General features: G+C 40.9%; 1 protein-coding gene across 1 annotated transcript in view; it reads right to left on the bottom strand.

The window, feature by feature from the left end:
• Positions 1–845: 845 nt before the first annotated feature.
• LOC111173576 (uncharacterized) overlaps positions 846–13,589 on the bottom strand; it is a 118,866-nt gene continuing 106,122 nt past the window's right edge. The window contains exon 5 of the mRNA XM_089903548.1: positions 846–11,691. The gene's annotated coding sequence lies outside the window, so the exon portion shown is untranslated. The remainder of the gene's footprint in view (positions 11,692–13,589) is intronic.

Raw genomic sequence — 13,589 nt, 5'->3', positions numbered from 1 at the left:
GAAAAAGACTTTAGCCTTCTAGACTTTCCCTGAGTTCCAAAGGGCAGTTACTAATTAGGGAAGTGAGGGAATGTGGGAACAAAGGAAAAGCAGTCAGGAAACAATAGTGCAGCATTAAGACAGAGTCCTAGTTCCTCCTCAAGGGATATACACAACAATCCCGTGCATAAAAAAAAATATTAAAAAAAAAATTCCGAGGCATATCTTTGAGTTGTTCTACTGGAACTAAGGCCCACACCCAGGTGGAGGATGGTAACTTCAGGCTGAGCAGGAGAGTCCTGAAGCACCACCCTGTTACCTCACCAGCAGAAGAAGGTCATAACCCCTGCAGCCCAAATGTTGCCTTTAAAAATGCTTCCCTGAAAATCATCGGGGAGTTTGTTTGGGTCTTTTGAGCACAAGCTGCCCATTCTCCCTGCTTGGCCCTGTGATAGACCTTTCTCTACTCCAAACTCTGACGTCTCTGTTCATTTGGCCTCCCTGTGCATCGGGCACATGGACTTGGATTCAAGTCATGTCTGTCCTTCATTTCTCTTTTGGTCAAAATATCTGGAAATCAGATTTGATCTAAATCCTTTCCAGAATATAATTATTATGGTAATAAACAGTGAGCTCTAAATTTTGAGGAGCTATTTTATGAGGTGTGGGAAAATCTATTTCTTCAGTGATATGTAATAGCTATGTATGGAATGTGACTTTGGAGTTTCAAGTTCGTAAAACTGTTATTTTTGTTACTGTTTATAGATGAACTAATTTAAATATCTACCCAAGTTCTAAACTACTTATTGCCTGTACCATAGCTTTTTTCCCCTCCGTTTTGGTTTACTTCTACATATGTTTGTGTGACAAAGACTAGAAAAACTAAGCTTTTTTTTTTTTTTAAGAATTGAGATGCTTTACTTCTATAAGCAAAGAATCCCTTGAAATTGAGAGAGCTAGCAAGTAACAACAATGTAGCATACTTTTCTTTTTTCCATGCTGTAGATAACTGGAATAGTTTAGGCACCACATCTAATCTCTTACATAAGTCTTATGCAAGAGATGTGAGCCAGTTTTCCCTGAAACAGTGCCAGAGCTAATTCAGATATTGAAGGGCCTTTGCTTCCTAATATTCCTGGTAAGCATGGCCTAAACTTACTTTACTTAGTTCACTTAGGTTATTTATAAATCACATGGGTAAACACACACACACACACACACACACACATTTATAAACATCCTTGCCAACACAGTGAAAACGCTTATTGTATTTGTTCAAGTATGCTTAGCCTGGGCAGGGAAGGGGAAAGAGAGAAAGGTTTGGGATGATTAACGCTACTTCTTTAATCTTTCATAAAAACACATACAATAACTGAAGACATTTTGGAAACAAACCACTAATACTCATCAGGCCTTTGGTAGGACATAACTCCAGCATGGAAAGCTAACAGCCCTGTTCAGTGGCTCAGAAATTTGAGTTTTCTTATTTTAAGAGTGGGGAGAGTTAGGCAGCTGAAAGTTGAGTGTGCCAAAGACAAGGGGAGATCAGAAACAGAGACAGATTAAGGTCTCAGAGATCCTGTGGGTCGGCCAGAGCCTCTGGGGGTGCTGTGTCACAACCTTGTATTTCCTCTAACATGTGACTCGTTGTGTTAGCTGGCTAAGCAGAAACAAGTCCCGTTAAGATATGTTTGGGTGGGGCACCCTTTCCCTCACATTGCAAGGTAGAGCACACAATCTCAAATCCAAGTATCAATTAAGAGTCCAGTCAAAATATCTATTGTAAAAAATCAGTAAACAAAAACTTCAATTAAATAGAATCTGGAGACCAGAAGGGGGAGCTCTCATGCCCTGTGATGACAGCAGAGCCCCAACAGGAAGAGGAAAGACTCCTCTTCTTTCCAGGCAAGGACTCAGCCAATGAAGAGCCATGGACCCTTTGTTTACTGTAGCGTTTTCTCCTCTAAAAAAGCATTCTTTCCTCACTGAGCAGGGACTTGCCCATGGCTCAACATGGTTGAGAATGTAATTCTCTACAAATCCCGAATAAACCCATCTTTGCTGGAGAAATATCTGGCAGTCTGCTTGTTCCAGGTCAATACTATCTATGAATAGAAATGATGAATAAGAGATCTATTTATCTATTTATGAATAGGAAATGAATTTTAATGAAGATTTTTAAAAACCAAATAATGAAAAAGACTAATTTGCACTATACATTTTGAACTATATACATTTAATTAGAGTCTAATAATTTAATTGAGCAATTTTTAATATATGGTGAGAACTCTCATACCGCTTTATATCTATCCTTTCTTCCCAACGAGTGGTGACTTGTTGACTTCCTTCAATGAGGCTGGTAGAATTGTTTCTGTTCTAGTCTGGTCAGAATTCTCATCTTATATTGAACCTCCAGGTTCTACTGATCTTTTTATATATCTTCTGTGTGATTCTAGACCCAGGGAGTTTTGTTCTGAGGTTGTCACTCTTATGTATTAAAGTCAGAAAATAGTCTCTTGTATTATAGATGTTCAAAGTGCTGGTTTTAGATACGGTCTCTACCACCTGTATTTAAAGGGGCTGCATTGCTCCAAGGATCCCTGTTAATTGCCTGCCACATAATGGGAATGCCTCCTCACTTTATTATGTGACCTCGCATTTCTCCCTCTGGCAACAACTTCTGTATTCTGCCTTATTTGGGCAATAGAAACATTTGAAACTTAGCAATTTCAAGCAGGAAGAGTAATTTCCTGATGGATCTGAGAAGATATGACCCCTCTATTGTTCTAAGTCACCATGACACTTTCAAATCATTAAGCGCTCTACCTGGGAGCAGAACTTCAGAGTTTAATTGTTTAACCATTTCATACTCACTATTATATGGGTCTTATTAGAATCAGATGGCCCGTAATATGAACAAGAATAAAATTTTTAAAAATCTTCCCAAACAATGAATATAACTGTCATATTTGTCTCAAAAAATTTGATTCCTCCAAGAGATATTTCATGTTTTAATCTATCCAATTAGTGCAGCCAGAATAGAACCAGCTGTGGACAGAGGGAACTAGGGAGCCACCCAAATACCATGGTTTTTAAAGAGAATAGGGTATATCCCCTATCCTTAATTTTCCTCCTGAAATTCTACAGTGAGAGGCATTTCAATCATTACTTTGAATTTGAAAACTAAGTTATTCCTGTAAAGGGTTATATGCTCCCAAAGGTTAAAATCTGAGCTGGGTTTAGTGAACAGATACCTTGAAACGAGACAGGCTCTAGTAGATGCCATAAGAACAGACAAATGTGCAAAGGCGCTTTGTGTGATGAGATAAGGGAGCAGAGACCGAGAAGCCCATTAACATGGTGGGGAAAGGGAACTAGAAACTGGCATTGGCCAGTTCCCAGCACTGTGAGGAGCCACCTAATCCTAGACAGTTGCTTTTTGACAGTAGTAATGAAGTCTACAGAGAATCTCTGGGTCCAGACCAGCACTTCCCAATAGAGCTTTCTGCAGTGATGGAAATATTGTCTATTGCTCTATTCAATATGGTAGGCACTGGCAACATGTGGCTGCCAAGCATTTAAACTGTGGCTAGTGCAACCAAAGATTTAATTTAAATTTTTAATTTAAAATTTTAAGTGTAAGTAACTACATGAGGCTAGTGTCTATTGTATTAGACAGTGCAGCTCTAGACCATGTTCCCTTTGACAGTTCTGCCTGTATGTTGCCAAGACCAAACAAAACTCTAACTCTTTAGTTCCCTCCCTCTTCACTTTTTAATTCAAAGAATATTTCCAAGTGAGAGATATCAAATTAGTATTACTAGTATTACTACTTTCGTATATTAACTTCCTACTAAGTACTGAGTTCATTTATTATTATTTTAATTCTAACAACAGACCTTAAAGGTAAATATTAGTTTTTTTTCACAGATTAAAGAAACAGGTTCAGAGAAGTCATGAAGATAGTAAAGGACAGTGTTGGATCTGTCTGACTTTGAGGTCTATATTCTTTCCCCTACCTCACACTAAAGACACCAAACATACAAAAATATTTTACAGTTATATCTATGTCTGCTTTTCTAGATGAAACCATACTTTTATTACATTTTATTAGCATGAATAATAAAATTTTCTCCTCCTCCATCACTTTCTGTACCTATGTCTCTCTATTTGATACAGCCTAAAAGAGTGACTGATGTCCACAGCAGAAGTGGTTCTCTTATGAAACACAAATGGAATTATGAAAAACATGGACAAATTTATGACTAAAAGGGCCATAATATGCTATTAGCTCTCTGGGATATATAATAGTTACTTTTAAAGCTTGTTAGGTAGCACAGCTGCATATCAACCATTGCATGTTACTTGAAGTAGTTATTCACAGCTGAACACTGGGATGGACTGACCCTGGTATGACTCAATTCAAATCCCTATGTTCTTATGATAGGCTATTAGCGAATGAAGGAATCATAATTCTACCTAGAGCTCAGTTGTAAGTTAATAATTTATTTGTTTAGGGAAGGTCTCAAGCTTTATCAGTATCATTATGCAAAAATATTAACTGCTTGAAAATGTAAGATGTATGAAAATCAAATATAAGCAAAAGTATTCAAATAAATTCATGAGAAGCAATATTAATTTTAGAGAAGGCAGAAAAACATAATACAGTTGTAATTCATAACACAATTAATAAATTTTTAAGTGCTCTTTTCAGCTGTCTGATTTAGTTTTCTCAAACCAGAGTTTAGATGGTGGTAAAATTAGCAAAAGTGGAAAAAGAGAAGACTAAGTATCCAATTAAAGCCACAGTGTCAAGAGAAAGCCAGGTTTTTGAACAAGCAAGTAAGGTCAAAGGTCAGCTATTTTAGGAACAAAATGTACCCAGAAATGTGAGCTGAAAAGGAATTCTTAAAGCTAACAGTTAGTCCTCAGGAGAAAACCAGGTAATATACAAAGTAAACGCCCATGATAACTGGCAAACTAAGAGTGGGTCAGGTATTCGTAAAAAGTTCACGTGGGTGGGCAGTTGGCATTGTTAGGACAAGCGTTGCTACAAGAAAGGAGAAAATTGTGTCAACAGTGGAACAATTAAGCTACTAGGGAGTCTACAATACAAGACAAATAAAGTCTCTGAGAGCACAGTATATGGTATGCTCTGAATGTCTGCATCCCCTCAAAATTTTATGTTGAAATCTTAACCCCCTGCACAGCAATGGTATTAGGCAGTGGAGCCCTTGCCAGTTGCTTAGGTCATGAGGGTGGGGCCTTCATGAATAGGATTAGTGTTCTTATGCAAGAGACCCCTCAGAGCTCTCTCAACCCTTCCGCCATTTGAGGACACAGAGAGTAGGTGCTGGCTGTGAATCAGGAAGCCAGCTCTTACCCGAACACAACCATGCTGGTGCCTTGATCTTGGACTTCTTAGCCTCCAGAACTTCGAGAAATAAATTTCTGTTGTTTGTAAGCCACCCAGTCTGTGGTATTCTGTCATAGTTAGCTCCAATGGACTAAAGACAGTATAGAAGCTTAACCACTGAAGAACTAGGGTTGAATAAAAGAAGCCAGTTGTAAGTCTTGAATATACAGCTGAGGGGGAGCTAAATGCATGACCGACTCATTGCTGAGCAAGTGAGCTGCTCCCTTACAGTCAGGGACAATGAGGTCTCAGCTGGTATGGGGGAGGAGCTGGACCAAGAGAAGCCTCAGTTCGGTCTTTAAAGATGTTGAGACACTGCTGTGCAATCTTCTTGAGGAGGAATAGTGGCCCTAGGAAATAACACCAAGCACATCTCTTCTTGAGGCTGGCTGGAAGAGGGTCGGAGTGCCAGGTCCCTTATGCGCCCATGAATAGACACAGAGAGGGGGCAATGGTAGCTTAGCAGGGAGCAGGGAGCACGGTAACCTAATTCTCTCTACCTTCCGTCCTCTCCCTAAAGGCATAATCGGAATTACCCAGAGTTTCACCCGGGTTGGTGTAGGAACACTCTGCAACATAAGGTGTTTTCTGATGTCAAAAGCAGATGGTCCTCTTTTCATTTCCGTGTCCCCTTTCTTCCCTGTGAGAAGCGGTTGCTACAGAGTCTTTCCTGGGTCATTTCATTCCCAGGAAAGCTGCAGAATGTTCCTTCTGTATTTGCTCCAGGGAGGGGGCGGATTGTGAGTACAGAGGGCCACACTCCTCCCACACGGCCTGACAAAATGTCCCTGAATAGCTCTGCTAGCGAAGGGCACACTCTGGAAAACTCATGTCTTGATGCTCTTCCACTGGCGTCCATTTAGTCCCTTTCAACATGTGTTTATTGTATTTTCCCATCCATGTGTGTAAAAGTCATAGCAGTTGCCCTTAAGTGTTTAGCCTGTTTTCTTTATTTGATAGGGGACTTGGCTTCTGAGAGGAGTCAAAGATGGAGAAGAAATGGGCGAGGTGTATCTCAGGGCCCACTGTCCGAAAGTCAGCAGTGAAATCTGCTTTTGCCCTTTTCCACATCAATTTTTCATCATTTTGCCTATGTTTGATTCTCCCTCATAACTCCGGGGTTTTAGTTTCTTTTTGAAGCTGTTAATTGCCTAGAGTTACAGAACACTGGAGCAAAGAACCAATCAATCTCATAACTATCATAAGAAAAGCATTAAAACCAGCAAAACATATTAAGAATATTCCTGTAGACGTTTATAGATATTTTCTGTAATAAAGAGTGAAGTTTATAGTCTGTCTGGTAGCATAATATGCTCAGGAAGAGGCAAAGATGCTACTGAACAGTGAAAAAGAACATTGCAAAGAATTTTCCAGTTATGCAGTTTTAAGGGTGATGTTCTAAGATGGGGATAAATCTAACAAGTGCAATAGTGTTTTCTCAGATCTAATTTAAAAAATATTAGCTTCTGGAAATCTCTTACTTGTTTCTTTGTTTACAATTATTCTGAATGTTTTCTGTTATCTGTGATGAAATTTGAAAAGAGCTGGATCCTTGGCTGGGGGGAGTGACCTGCTTTTGCTTAAAAAGGCACTTGTTGGGTAGCGTCTCTGCATGATATTTGAAAGTTTTCAGAGGTGAGAAGGGTAATTGAAGCTTCCAGAGTCAAGAAAAACTACAAAAGAAGCTCATTTTTATAAATGGTGTTGTCTGTCTTATATAACCCCCTGGAAGACACCCAGTTCTCACTTCTAAGAGCTCTTATGAGTCAATTTGTCATTTGATATTTTGTAGAGTTTGCAGTAAATGGTAAGAAGTGAATTCTTCTATTAAACTTCAATGATTAACTAAATCCACTCGATTTCATACTGTAGTTCCTTGAGGGAAGCTATTCTATCTCTTTCCTCTCCTTGCCCAGCCAGCTCCCAATATGGAGAACAGTTTCTTACATGTACTACAGGCCCAACAAGTATTTGTAGCATTAAACTGAATTCGGGAAATTCCCCTTCTTTGGGGTATGGAACTGAAAACACGTGAAGCCATAAAGTTTTGCCATCCTCACCCCACCCCCATCAACCCCCAAGTATCTGCCTTTCCTGGGGCTGGTGATGAGAATCTCCCCAACCTCTCCCCTGCTTCCTCTTCCTGCTCATCCCTCCTCCTCTTCATCCCCCAGTCTCTTCTGTTTCTTCCCGTTCCCCTCCTCCTTAGAGATTCTAAGCAAGAAATCTATATACACAGAGAACAAAACCAACCAGGAAGCAAGATGCCGATTTATTAATAGCTGGGCAAGGACTCAATCATTCCGATGCAAGGAAGATTTGGAGAATAAGGTTTAGGTAAGGAAGTCTAAGGAAGGCTTCTTTTTGTTTCCTTGTCCCTGAGTCCAAGATTATCAGGAGTCCACTTAGCTGCCAGAATACATCAAGATGGATAGAAGAAGGTCTTACTGCAAGACAGCAGCCCCATCAGGGTCCTGGGCCGGAAGCACAGAGCTTACCACGTGGACACAGGAAACGACTCAGATGGGACTGTCCTTTAACACGGGTGTTCTGACCACAGGTAAAAAGTGGCCAGTGGGAGGCTCATGTTCTCACCAACCAGGGAACAACCGGTTCTACTTTGTACAGGGACTAGTGGAGGACCAGGGGAGAGGGCAGAAGAATGGGGGTGCCTGCTGCCCTCCTGGACTGAGACGGGAAGTGGAAGAGGGAACTGAGGGTTCCCCGACAGAGAAGTATAGACACAGAATTGGAAAGTGAGTTTAGGATTCCTTTTGATCTCTATTGTCCAGAGGAAACCAGGCCACAGAGCTCGGATTTTTGCCCTGGACCCAATTCAATACACGAATCATCACCACCGGACCTCTGCTTGACCCTCACCCCCTCCACCCAGCTTCAACCTCTCCAAATTATTTCCCTCTATTCATCAAGTTGCCACCAAATTAGACATCTTTTAAGTTCCTTACACAGCCTCTGTACTTTTCGGTCTCCATATCTTTATTTTAGTCCCTCCCACCACTCTGTCATAAACTTCTACAGTGGGCCCTGAGTATCCATGGGTTCTGCATCTGCGAATTCGACCAACTGTGGATAGGAGATATATATATATTTTATATTCCAGAAAGTTTGAAAAGGCAAAACTTAAATTTACCTAGTGCAGGTAACTATTTACATAGCATTTACATTGCATTATGAGTAATCTAGAGATGATTTAAAGTATATGGGAGGATGTGCATGGGTTATATGCAAATATGACACCATTTTATATAAGGGACTTGAGCATCCACAGGAGTCCTGGAACTGATTCCCTGCAGGTACCGAGGGACAACTGTGTATCCTTCAAGACCCAGCTCAGATGCTACTTCTATATGACAGTCCATGATTGCCCCAACCAGAAATAGTTGCACCCTCATGGGTGTGTCCGATGTGTGTCTTACAGTGCAGAGAGCAAGGATCTAGCAGTCTGAGTCTGAAACCTGGCTACCCAGCTTTTTAGCTTTGCCCTTGAGCAAGTTACTTACCTTTGCTTGTTACTCGGTTTCCTCATAGTATATCATACAGGGAGTTGCTACCTTATAGTGACTGACATCATGTAAATTATATGATATAATGCCTGACACACAGTAAGTCAGTCTCCAAAAAGGGAGCCTACTGTTACAGCTTGTAGCCATCTTTAGCATCAATTACAAAATATGGTGAATTATATTTATTTGTAGACCTGAGTTATCTCCTCCCACTGGATAATTCACTTGCTGTGGCAGCAACAATAGCTTCCCATGTTTGTATCCCTTCCATCCCCACCCCAGGGTCTTGCATGATGCACACAAACAAAACCAACAGAATGGACTTAAATGTAGCAAAATAGACTTGACCCTCTACATCAGTTCATATCACTCTAAATCATTAATCGCTGCTTACCTTGAATGGGCACTGTATAGACTAATTAGTACTACAGAACACTACGTATATTAATTTACTCAAAATATCAGACGACCAAAGTTTATATTTTTGCAGACATCGGATGTATTTTTTAAAACAGTGCTTTGTTTGAATAAAGTATTAGAACCTATTAATCTTTTATCCTAACGTTTGCTTAGCCATTGCCAGAAGTTCAGGCCTTGCCAACATTTTTTCCTCCACCTCTTTAAGAATTATTTCCTTTAGATTTAATCTGATTTTTTTTATTACAGCACACTCTTCTTATCAAGATCGTTTAATAGACACCTCAAATGAATAAAGGTTAAAAAAAAAAAAAAAGAAAATAGAAAGGGCTTCCCTGGTGGCGCAGTGGTTGAGGGTCCGCCTGCCGATGCAGGGGACACGGGTTCGTGTCCCGGTCCGGGAAGATCCCACATGCCGCGGAGTGCCTGGGCCCGTGAGCCATGGCCGCTGAGCCTGCGCGTCCGGAGCCTGTGCTCCGCAACGGGAGTGGCCACAACAGTGAGAGGCCCGCGTACCGCAAAAAAAAAAAAAAAAAAAGAAAAAAAAGAATAAAGGTTGTTTAAATGTTGTTCATTATTGAGGGTAATGAAGATTCTTTATAATCCATACCCTATGCCTTTCTGCTTTACCAGGGCAGGTTTATGCCACAGCCGGGCTGGGAACAGCATCTAAACTCCTCTGTGGAGTAGACAGACCCCTTTTGTGAGTGCATGACCGATTCAAGTATATGCCTCATAAGCTCAGCTTGAAAAAAGTAAAATCAAAGAAAAAACACAACAAACCTGTGAGTATGGCAAGTTTAGATCACATTAACTCTACACCATCATTAAAGGCAGAGTTCTTCCAGAATCTGGAAATACCCAACAGGGCCTCTTTGTTCCAGCCCTGCACTCCTAAAAGAGCAATTCCAATCCCAACAGCCCGGAGGGTTACACAGTTGGCCCTGGGCGCGCCTGCCAAACGCCCAAGACAGTTCCCAGGAACTTTCCGCTGGCTGTCCGCTGGCTGAAGTGTTGACAGGCTCGCGAGCAGAAAGAGCGGGCTGTTAATAGGAATATACATCTCAGAGAGTCAGAAACCAACCTACTCAGATTTCCCAGACCATCCTCCACTCCATTTCTCTCTTCCAAACAATCCAAGTACAGATTCTCTTTTTTAAACCTTCCTCCAGTGAAGTATTTACGTCCCCGCTTCTCCCCACCCGGAAAAAAAGAGAAAAAAAAAAAAAAGAAGCTGTAAGGTTCTCGATGCCAAGGAGAGTCAGCTCACCTCCCTCTCTGCCCCCCAGGTTCTCCAGGATTCCAAGGGGCGGGGCGGGGAAGGGCGGCTTTGGCGGCAGCTTCCCTCCTGGGTCTGCCCTCGTCTCACTCGGCACCGCCCTCACCTCGTGTTCAGTCCTGTCTTCTGGGGCCTCAGGGCAACTGGAAAGTATCTTTTGCTTACCAAGAATGCGGGGACCCCTGCAGTTCAGGAAGGTTTTTATTTTACTTTCTTCTAAGAAGGCTTTGTTTTTCTAAAAACACATATGACTATTCTGATGGTTTTAGGGACATCAGTGCCTCCGTGCTAGATACTGAAGCTCTGAGTTGGTACATTTAAAAGGTAATGAGAGATCAATTAGACCTCAAGAAAGCTGGAGAGAAAACTTAATGTGTCAGAGAGAAAGAAAGAGAGAGAGAGAGAATGCTAGCTGCCCTAAAACTGATCTTCCTCTTCTTCTACAATAATAAAAGCCTTGACATTGAGCTGAGGTACCTGACCACCTAGAATACAGCATTCCTTTCTCAAGTTGCCCAGCAGCTAAAGGAGGCCATCTAACTAAATTCTGGCCAATGCGATGGAAGAAGAAGCTCTAAATGTTCTTTGCAGAGCATGTTCCTAAGTCCAGAGCAAGCCCCTTCTTCCAGCCCTTCCTCAATCCAGCTGCCTGGACAAGGAACTTGGTGCCAAAGGCAACATGCTAGGAATGACAGAGTAACAAGATATATAGAAGGAACCTTGCACAATGCAGCCAAGTGTCTATCTCTGGACTATTACGTGAGAGAGAAATACATTCCTATCCTGTTTATGCCACTGTTAATTTGAGTTTCTAGTTTATTTCATGTAGCCAACCATATTTGAAGCAGAGATGGGTTTTCAATGAAGTGAGTGAAGCATAAACTTCAGAAACCCTCCCTTGTCTGGGATTATTCCAAGGCGGGAGGAAGAAACTTGGCCTTGTGTTCCCATGGTCATTTTGTATTCTTTTCCTTAAAGGGTTCCCCCGAATTGCATAGGCCCCATGACCTGAATTCATACCTCATGCTCAGTAATTCAATGAAGCTTTTCAGGTGTACCTCTTCTGGTAAGCGAACCTGAAATACAGAACAGCAAGTAAATACGTCAGAGCTCTCTCCTGCATGAGCTACACTCTAACGTACTTGGTGAGATTTAAGAATATCACAGTCTATTGTTTCTCAAAGTATATATTCTTAGATAATAATGACTGTTGTAAGAAAAAGGAGTTTTATGATCAAATAATTTGGGGAAATGCAGTATTAGCTAAAACATTTGTGAATATGTTAACTTTAATACCTCTCAGAGGATTTCATTTGCAAGTGTGAATAGGGAATCTCCCTAAGAGAATGCTGTGTTTTTTAAACTCATTGGATTACTAAACCCCCCTATTAAGGAGTTGTTCACGGGCTAGTTTTCTGAGGAGCACAATTTAGAAATACCCACCAGGTCTCAGCTGGAAATATTTGTAGACTATCTCTTAGGACAAAGTCTGTGATTTTTTTCTTCCTTATCTTATTTTTTTAAGTTGCTCCCTGTCTGGAGTTTGTTGCCCAATAAGCATGAATTCCAACAATATTGCCGTTTTTAGATTTACACTGGCACATCGCTCAAGTCTCCAACAAAAGCTAGGAGTATTATGCACAAAGTATTAGGTCACCTGTGCAGGAAAGGGTGTGACTTCAAGGGAACTGGGGTCACACTGAGGTTTTATCTCCCACGAGGAGGTTTTTTGATAGTGAGGTATGGAAAGCTACAATCACGATTGAGAAGTGGTTCTACATAAAATCCCTTCTTTTTTTTCCTTGTGTCAATGTTTGTAGAAATGTCCCAGCTCACTTGTGGGAGTTAGATTTTCCTTATAGGGAAATAATTAGTCTCCAGGCTTCTTGCCTTTAACTGAAATTTAAGTGTTCACACTTGTATTTGTCTTCTCAGGTTTCTGTATCAGAATTCCACAAACTGGGTGGCTCAAAACAACTCTCTTCTAGTTCTGGAGTCTAGAAGTCTGAAATCAAGGTGTCAACAAGGCCATGCTTCCTCTGAGACTCTGGGTAGAATCCTTCCTTGCCTCCTCCTGGCTTTTGATGGTGGCTGTCAGTCCTTGGTGTTCCTTGGCTTACAGCTGCATCACTCCAATCCCTGTCTCTGTCTTCACATGGTTTTTCTCTTTTTACAGAAAGTAGAATATCAACATATCTTTTGGAAGGATAAGGCTCAACCCATAACACCGCCAAAGAACCTGTAATTATCTTTTGGGCAGCACACTGTCATAGCGGACAGAGCTCTGAGTTAGGAGGGAGAAGCTCTGAGTTGGTGTTGGGCAAATGTCTAGCCTGCATTTCCATATACATAACCAAGGATAACAATACACTCCTTGATTTCCCTCTAAGCGTTGTGACAAAGATCTAGAAAAGTGCTCTGTGGCCTTTCAATGATAATAGAAGTGCTGTTGCTGTCTTTAAAGGGCAACATGGCCGGTGTGGGCACCTGACATTTAGTATATCATCTCATACCTAACTTTAGGCAATCATTTTGACTTCTACCGCATATAGCTCCTTAGTAGATAATAATTTTTTTTTTTTTTTTTTGCTATCCTTGCATTGTCAACTAAGTGATGTCAGGCGGTGAGGGGAATCCTTGCAAGTGCAGCCAACTCACAAATTGAATATGAAGCACTGAGTAATGGAAAAATGCCCATATTGCTTTAATAACGATTCTGTGTGTTTTAACTCAAGGTAAATGACTGAAAAATGCCAGTGGAAGACTTTTTTAAGACTAGATGTTAATTGGTATATCCAAATTAACTCAGAACCCATTGTATATAAACTACTACTCTTAAATTTGATGCAATAATAATGAAACAGTAGAGCTGTGGTTCATAAACTGATGTCCTGGGTCTCTAGAGGCACTGCAGGTAGTAGTAGGGATTTGCATGCAAGTTCTAATTTTGCAGAAGTCCCTAAAATCATATTTT

Source organism: Delphinapterus leucas, chromosome 21 (assembly GCF_059928025.1).
Source record: "Delphinapterus leucas isolate spDelLeu-1000000601 "Yukka" chromosome 21, BTC_Dleu_Yukka2, whole genome shotgun sequence".
Lineage (NCBI taxonomy): Eukaryota > Metazoa > Chordata > Mammalia > Artiodactyla > Monodontidae > Delphinapterus > Delphinapterus leucas.
This window is presented reverse-complemented; position numbering and strand designations above follow the sequence as displayed.